Here is a 9734-nt window from a genome sequence, read left to right as displayed (position 1 = left end):
TTCAGAGGTACAAGTGAGATGCATCTCAGAAGACAAATCCTTTCTTTTGTATTTTTTCTGGAGCACTCAACCATTTTTTCTGGTAGGACAGGACATTTATTTTATATTTGTGGTGGCTTGATTAGGATTTCTTCTTGCTACCATTGTCCTCTCCAGGGGCCTCATGTATAAATGGTGCATATGCACAGAAATGTTGCGTACGAATGTTTCCATGCTCAAATGTATAAAACCTAAACTTGGCATAAAGCCACGCACATTTCAATGGTAACTCATACCTTGGCGTAAGCAATTTCTCCGCTCGGTTTTGCAGACTGGCGGCACCCAGCGTCAAAGCAGTGCTACTGTTCCTGTGTGCTCATCCTTTCTTTCTTAGCTCCACATTCCTGATGTGGCTTTATAAATACACTGAAATTAACTGCATATTGTTTATTAGTGTAATGCATCTGATTGTAATTAACCTGTAGCAATATAATGGTCCAGGGAATAGCCATAGTATTCCAAATACCATAACTGCTTTAGTGTTGTTACGCTCACTGCATCTTGTTCTTCTTTTTGCTGCTCCCGTTAAGGGTTGCCACTGCGGATCATCTTTTTCCATATTACTCTCACTGCACCACTCGGAGTATTTATATCACTGTATCTGAGTGTGAATCACAGCAGCAGCTGATCGGAAAGAGAATTATCGGTATACAGTTTCAAGTACACACTACCTCAACCACGGCAAAAAGCGTCAAAGCCTTTCCTGTACGGACCTCGCGTTTCAGAAACAGTTTCATCCCAAGAACTATAAACACACTCAATCAGTCCATCAAGTGCTCCTTGTAGAACTGTTTGTACTTATAAGTACAATCACCTCACTGTAAACTTACACTACAGTTATAATATTGCACAACCTGCACTACTTTATAAAGCGCGTATGATGACAATATCATTTTTAAGATGAAATGCAGCAAAATATGTTGATTATAGTATACAGATAAAACTTTAACTTCATTTAAATAATCTGTATTGTTAATAATTAAACATGTGAGGACACGGTACCGCAGCGTATAGCTAGTTCACGGATAGCTTCCGCCTTGCGCTGTATTCTTGCTGGTGCTGACGCGACACTGGAAGGATAGACGAATAGAATAATTAAACATGTACAGTACTACGAAGATATTTCAATGTTCCTTAAAAGTTTTGAAGAATCGGCGTTCTAAGCTTACAAATGGCTTAACGTCTATTACAGAGCTGATTGTGTGGCGATTGGGTTTTTGGAGAAAGAAAAGTAAGGACAGGAATTGGAGGTTAGTACGTTTGAAAGAGACAGTACTTCTGTAATAAATTATTTCATCGAAGGTCGCACATGGCGCAGCAAGCCTCTTGCGTGAGATATGAACAAGCACTGCGCCACCGTGTTCTCATGTTTAATAACATGCTTTCATTCCTATCATCATGAAAATGATATCACGTATACATCTCAGTATTTTAATTATTCAGAGAGCTGTAATATCTCAAATGTAATGGATTCTGTGTCCTGTCGGAGAAAGAGAAAGAATGGAAGCACATAGTGATTCACACACATAGAGCACATAGAAGATCAAACACAGAACAAAGCATTTAACGTGCTACTTGAGAAACTAGTAAAATAAACGATTTTAAGATGAAGTTTATGATGTTCTACTTTAATGGCAAAATAAACTACATGATTAAAGTGGAAATTTCGAGATTAAAGTTGACATTTCGTGCTTTTTTCCCACTGTGTGCCTATTTTTTTTGTCTGTACCCTAATAAGCTTTCATATGACACTCAGACGGTGGGCTACGACTTGCCTTTTCACGGCGACTTTGATATGTGATTTCTTTTTTATTTCGGGCACTGTGCAACTTTGTGAACTCGATCTTTCGAGTTTCTCCGACACTCTGTCACTCGATCAACTTTCTTTTATTGATTATACCACTGTTTAAACCAACAAATAGTACGTTTTTCCTTTGCCTCCACTTGGTATTCGCTGAAATTCTTATATTTTCCCCCGTGCTTTTCCCATTGTCTTTTCACAGAAGGCTATTTATATTGATTTGCATATTCAAAGAGGTGTAATTCTGGGAGGAGTTGGAGCAGGACAGAAGGCGCGTGCACGTGCGTTACTTTTCACGCTGATCGGGATTTATGTAGTGGAAGAACGTGAAAGTTTGCGTGCGCACAGATTCCTGCATCTGGATTTTTCTGTGCGTACGCACATTCCCGCTTTTGTGGTTACGCCATGTTATAGTGTGAGTTCTACACACGGCGTTATACATGATGCCCCAGGAGTGTATAGAATTTAAATGTGGACTGTTGTTTTCATCTGAGATAGTTTAATAATCGGAATATCATCATGCACCCTTTACTTGACAATTTTGATCTTTGATTTGTGAATTTATTTGTTGTTTGGGAGGGGGTTGTGTCAAATAATGCAATTTTTTTTTTATTGCATTTATTGGGAGAGGGTTGTGTCAAATAATGCAATTTGTTTTATTTGTGGAGTAGTTAATCATATTTTGTTACATACTACTGATCAATGAGAAGTCTGGGATTTTTGGGGAGAGGGTTAAACAAGGATGAGTGTTGGTCACTTAGCTGCGAACAGTTTTTAATTTGTATTAAATATTGCTGCAAATAAGATAGTAGCATTCTGATCATCAGGTTGCTCTGAGCAGTCAGATTCTAGTGAGCGGTACAGGGTGCTGCCAGAACAGTTTTGTTGGCAATGTGCCTAAATGACAGGTAATGGGTTTTAATTAAAAAAATTAATGTTATGATTATCTGGTCTTTAATCCAGTTAAATTTACTAATGCAAAATGACATTGAAAAGGATCTTATATTAGTGAGTTTATCATTCGTTCAAGTTATGATCTTCACTTCAATTTTTTGAATTAACCTCAGGAGCACTAAATTCCTCAGCAGACACGTGGAGAATGATCTCTCCTGGTCTATCAACACCATCACTTTAGCTAAGAAGGCACAACAGCAGCTCTGCTTCTTAAGATTGCTGAGAAGAGCAAGTCTCCCCTTCATCTCCTAACCCAGTAATATAACAGCATCATAGACAATGTCCTGACAAGCTGGATCAATGTCTGGTATGGGAATTCCAATGTAGTGGAACATCAGACCCTGCGGCAAATAGAGCACATACCTGAAATATTCATTGGGTCCTCTATCTCTGACATTCAAGACATCATCCAGAAGCGCTGCATCCAATGTGCTTCCGGTGTTGTGAAGGACCTCCCTCATCCCTCTCACAGACTCTTTGCCCACCTGCTGTCTGGTAGAAGGTACCGAAGTATTCAAGCCAGTTCTGCAATTACATGCAACAGTTTCTTTCCAGAGTCCATAAGGCTTCTCAACACTAAACTGTTTAGCTAGCACTAATATGTGTATCTGTATTAATGTCAGTACACTGTTATTCTTACTATCACGCGTGAAGCTTGTATTTAACTCTAATTGTGGATTGTCTTGTTCTTCACTATTTGCAAACCCCATGTGTCTTTGTACATATTATATGTGTATATAACTTCTTACCTCTTATTTGTATGTTTGGGTTAACTGACTGAAGGTTAAATCTGTGTCAAAGATAAGACCTATATTGAGATGGATTCAGTTAAACTACAATTTATACCTTTGGAGTTAAAAAATATTTTACTACTGCTTGCTGTTTATAGAGATACCACCTACTATAACAACTTCTGCTTTTTCTGAATTTAAACACAAATAATGTTATCATTCATCAACTGTTTTACATCAACAAAACAGTTCATGAAAGATGTAACTGAAGAAGTGAAATTTGGTTGAAATAATAAATAAAACTGAATGTCATCAGCATAATAATGCAAACTTAAATTGTATTTGCAAATTACATCTCCTAATGGCAACATGCAGTGGATTCAGAAAGTGTTCAGAAAGTGTCACTTTCTGCACACTTTGTGTTATGTTGTAGATTTAATTTTAAATTGATACATTTACCATTTTTGCCTAACAATCTACACTCAATGTCCAATAATGACAAAGAGAAAACATGTTCATAGAAAAGTTTGCAAATTTATTAAAAATTAAAAGCTGAAAGCTTTCATTCATAGAAGTATTCAAATTTAATTCAGCACTTTGTAGAAGCCCCTTTACCAGCAATTACAGTTTCGAGTCTCCTTGGGTAAGTCTCTACAAGCTTTGCTCACCTGGATTTGGCCAGTTTATCGCATTCTTCTTGGCAGATCCTCTCAATCTCTATTAGATTGGCTGGGAAGTGTCTGTAAACTGACATCTTCAAGTCTCTCTACAGATATTCTAAGATGTTTAAGTAAGGGCTTTGGCTGTGCCACTCAAGGACTGTCAGAAGCTTGTCCCAAAGCCACTCCAGCATTGTCTTGGCTGTATGCTTCAGGTTACTGTTGTGCTGAAAGATGAACCGCTGCCTCAGTCTGAGGTCATGTGCACACTGGAGAAGCTTTTCTTCAAGGACCTCTCTGTATTTGGCTGCATCATTCTTCTAACCAGCCTCCCTGTCCCTGCTGCTGAGAAGTACCTTCATAGTATGAGGATGCCACCACCATGCACCACCATGAGAATGGTGACGAACAGTGCCTGGACTTTGATAGACAAAATGCTTGCAGTCATGCCCAAACAGTTCAGTTTTTGCCTCATCAGACCAGAGAATATTTTTCCTCTTGCTCTCAGAGTCCATGAAATACTGTTTGGCAAACAGCAAGTTTCTGTCTAGCAACTTTACCATAAAAACCTGCTTGACATAGTGCTTCTGAGATGGGTCATCCTTCAGAAAGTTTCTTCCATCTCAGCAGGGAACTATTGGGTTCTTTGCCAAAACCCTGACCAAGACCCTTCATGGCTGGTTACTCAGTTTGGCTGGTTTGCCAAATCTAGGAGGAATCCAGTGTCACACACATGCACATGGGAGGCAGCTAAAGGGCCTGAATGAGGGTAATTCCACCCCACACTAGGGGGTGGCAGAGTGTACTGATCATTTCTCTCTTTCCACTGAAGACCAATTACGTGAAATTCCACCTGGTCCTGACGACACTTCCGGTTCTGGGCCCAATGATATCAGTTCTGGTCCTGGGCCTGATGATGTCACTTCCGGTCCCCCAGTGGCCTAATGACATCTCTTCCCATTCCGGGTCGAATAACTCCACTTCCGGTTCTGGCCTTGTGACGTCACTTCCTCTACTGTCCCTTAAAACTGCCATCTTTACCTCATCAAGACAGTTCTGTTTTGGACTGGAACCTGTACACAACTGTACACACAATTCAACTATTTTGCAGCCAGGAATAATTATACGGATGGCTGCCCCAAATCTTTTTGTGACTCTTTTCTCTCATCTTCGACACCAGATAGTTCTAAACTTCTTTTGTTTCAAAATAATTGAGGCCAATGGGCTCGTGGCAGTACTCAAAGGCTTAGAAATGATTTTATATACTTGCCCTGATCTATGCCTTATCACATTTTGATCATGGAGGTCTACAGAGAGTTCCTTGGGCTTCAGGACTTGTGTTTTGTTCAGGAAATGTGAATTGTGAAAAATTGTATATACACAAGTATGTGTGCCCTTCTAAAAAATGACCAATAAATCTAGTTTGCTATATGCACACTCCATTCAGTTTTGACTGAGTGAATCTACTGAGTGTAGATTGGTAGCTGAAAATAGCTTATCCATTTAAATTGAAATCTACAAGTGAAGGGGTGTGAATACTTGCTGAATCCACTATATAAGTAGAAAACAGAGTGTGGCACGAGTGGCAGAGGCAAAACAAGTTGAAAAATAAATTGAAGTGCCAACTAGGCCAAAAAAAAAAAATAATTAAAACAACAGGCGCACAGTGCCCCTTAACACAAACAATCACTGGAAATCACAGGGATATCAAAATACAAAAAGGGTCAGATTTTGGCGGAGCTCCTTTCTATTGGGTGCTCAGATCCAAAATGTAACACCACCTTCCAAGGACTCTTATATGGGGACGGGGACTTAGGGACGGGGCATAAGGAACCCGGAGCTTCTCTGGCTCAGTTGCCCTCATTGGGTGTCTTCTTGTCATTGCGAAGGAAAAAACAGGCAAGACCTTGATCAGGTGAGCTTTGAAGGTGATCCTCTGGCATGCATGCATGACAAGAGTTAGTCCCCACATTGACTCCAGGAGGACACCATGAATAGCTGTGCAAAGGTATGAGTGCTTTGCTCAGATTTAAACAAATATTGAAAACAGCCTGACTTGCCCATTAAACCATCAAAGATGTGTTATAAATGCTATGATGAAAAGTATAAAAAGCAGAATTTAAGTTCAAAGGTATAATAAATATGGAATATTCTGCATTAGAATAGATTAAAGTATCATTTACAACACAAATTAAAGCAAGTTCTATGTTGTGACTGGCATGAATGAGAAAATGAAATTTCCCATAAAGTCTGTACTTTTAAAGATAACATTTAAATTGTATAAACCTGCAGAAAAAAAAGGTTAACTGACCTGAAATTCTTACAGACATTTTAATTTTAATCTGATTATTTTAATTAGAGGTTTTTCAATGACTATTGTGAAGGAATCAGAGACAATGTCATAAAATGATTTACTTGATATGTGCAATATTGATTGTGCAACTGCTTCAAGTGAGTTCTTCAATAAACCAGAAGAAATAAGATATAAAGAACAAATTACACGTTTCATTTTGGAAATCAGACATAAGATCTCCTGTTCTGCCATTGATTAAATTTACTAAGGTGGTTTGTGCAAGAAGTGATGTGATTTAATGCAGCACTATGAGATCTGCTCAGCCGGTAATTGTATGTTATCTCTATTAATAATAAAGCAATTCCTAAAGAAAATGCTACTCATATCAGATGGATTTCTTAATTTCTCAAGTTAGCATTTGTTCTGGCTAACATCACCTGTTAGGAAAGCAATCATGTAATTCAAGCTCACTTAATAAACTAGCAACTAAGAGGAACATAGGTCCATGGAAGAATATTACTTGACCTATTAGTTTATTTAATGTTTAAGTTACAGTATGAGGACTTAGTCCAGGAGTATAGCGTTAAAAAATGGCAAGTGTGGCTGTTCTGCATCAAGGTGTGTTGCAGAGGGTTCCATATACAGTCGACATGGTCAGTACTTACTGCCCTGGGAAAATCAGGGAAAGAAAAACAGCTGTTCACTGGATTGCAGAGGCAGTCCAAAAAGACTCCTGCTGGTTATGACAAAAAACAGAAAAGTTGGGCTGAACGTCAGGAGCTTTCGGGCACTGATTTGGCCACTATTGCCAGTCTGCCAACCAAAGGGTGACATTGTTGGCGGTTGAAACTCCAGGGGAGGGTTGGACATTGTCTGACGACATCAACTCCAGGCCAAAGGCTCCAGTCTCTGAAAGAGTATTAGAAGTTGAGGCATCTTAGGAAGTATTTAAGAATTCTGGTAGCTGTGTCACTTTGACATGAATTAGATAACAAACGGGGTTGAGCAGTCATGGTGTTCTTAACGATAACCTAGTGGAATCTGCTATTATATACTAAAGCTCCTCGAAGCATGATACCAAGAGTTGGTGTCTAGAGGTTTCTAAAGACATTCTTTAGATTTTACGATGTTTATTAGGACATCCTAAACAACACTCATCACCCAAAATGAACCTGCTTGACTGTGCTACCCAGAGGTGTTTTTCCCATCATCAAGCAACTTTACACCGAGTTATATGAACTCAATATGAACTAAACTCAGGCGTGCCAGTTAATAATCTGTTTTGTGATATCTGTTAACACAGTTGTTACTGTTTGGTCTGTAATCACCAAGCTGGATTATATGTAAATCTTCTCTGTCTTTCGTAGTTCCAGATGGTCCTGCCTCAGGGGTGAAAACATGTTTCATGATGGAAGTGAATTTGCTGTACAACGTCTCAGATAGACATGCTATGCTCACACGTGCCATAGATTTCACCTCTCAATATCTGACACCATTTAAGCAGTGCTCTTGTTCACCTTCTAAACATGGTTGTAGTCAATACCTGAGAGTAGCAAGTACTTATTTTTGTGTGATGGAGAAAACCAGTAAAGGGAAGGGAAAAAAGCCAAGGGTTAAGCTAGTAATTAAAAAAACAGAAAACATTAAAACTTTAAGTCTTAGTAAGTGTGTAAAACCAAAATCAAAGTCAAAGAAGCAAAGTAGACTTGAAACCAGGAATCCTAAGGTTCCTTTCCCCTACCTTTACCTACCATAATCTTTGTTTTTAGAAAAGATCCCGTTCTTGGATAACAAGCTGCAGGTGTGACTGGCAACTGACATAACAACTGCATACAAAATAGTTGTGAACATGCAAACATTGCCATAAAATGGTAGCAACAATCCAAAAGAACAAAACACCAGAAAAAATGAGAAAGTAAACGAACAAGCAAAAATAAATGTGCATTGCATATGGCCCAAGAATGAAACAGAACACGAAAGTGAAGAATGTCAAAAACATAGATCCATCACAATGGTCTGTTCAGAAGACAGGCACACAAAATTCATTACTCAATGTAAGAGCCATTCCTGGTAAGTTGCTGTTAATGTTAAATTCTCAAATATTTTGTGGTGAAGCACAATTTTGCCACCACTGTTGTTTCCACAACAGCTCCCAGTGTGTCCAGGGTTCACCCTGTGTTGGTGCAGCTTTTCCTAAGACGTTTGTTCAGACATTGTGTTTCTTTTGAGCTCAAGTTGCTTTCCCAGGAGACCATACTGGCTACTATGGACTGGTAGAAGATTCCCAGCAGCTTGTTGCACACATGAAAAAGACATGAATTTCCTTAGCAAGTACAGTCTGCTCTGACCCTTCTTGTACAGCACCACTGTGTTATCAGACCAGTCTAGTTTGTTGTTTATGTGAACCCCCAGATACTTGTAGCTCTGCACCACTTCCACATCCTCCCCATGAATGGCAACTGGTCTCAGAGGCTCCTTGGCATGTAAGAAGTCCACCACCAGCTTTTGTCATGTTGATGTTGAGTTGCAAGTTGTTGTCCCTGCTCCACAAGACAAAGTCCTCAACAATCTTCCTATATTTGACTCATCTCCATTATTAATGTAGCCTATGAAGGACAAGTCATCTGAAAAGTTTTGTAGATGGCAAGGGCTGGTATTGTGCTGGAAATCTGTTGTGTGGAGAGTGAACAGGAAGGGAGACAGGACAGTTCTCAGAAGTACTCAGGTATTACACACCACCATTTCTGACACACAGTCCCTCAGCTTCACAAACTGCTGTCTGCTGGTCAGGTAGTCCTTAATCCTGGAGACCATGGAGGCATCAAGATTCAAAACCAGGAGCTTTTTCCCCAGTCAGTGAGGCAGAATAATGTTAGAGAAACTAGAAGTTTAAAGAACATTAGCGTGACTGTGGTGCCACTATTGTCCAAGTGGGAGTAGGTTCTGTGGAGCATGTAGACCAGAACATCCTTCACTCTTGTTTCAGATAGGCAAACAGCAGAGGATTCAGGCGTTCTGAATATAGGGGTCATAGCTGTTTCAGGACCAGCCTCTCAAAGGTCTTCATAATGTATGAGGTAAGAACAATGGTTTGAAGTCCTTAGGATCACTGGAATGCCCTTTCTTTGGCACTAGGACCACACAAGATGTTTTCCACAGCTGGGACACTTTTTTCAAAATCAGGGAAAGGGAGAGCAGGTGCCGAAGGACACCACATAGCTGTCTGGCACATTTTTTCAACAACCTAGGGCTGATTC

Source organism: Erpetoichthys calabaricus, chromosome 14, assembly GCF_900747795.2.
Source record: "Erpetoichthys calabaricus chromosome 14, fErpCal1.3, whole genome shotgun sequence".
Taxonomy (NCBI): domain Eukaryota; kingdom Metazoa; phylum Chordata; class Cladistia; order Polypteriformes; family Polypteridae; genus Erpetoichthys; species Erpetoichthys calabaricus.
This window is presented reverse-complemented; position numbering follows the sequence as displayed.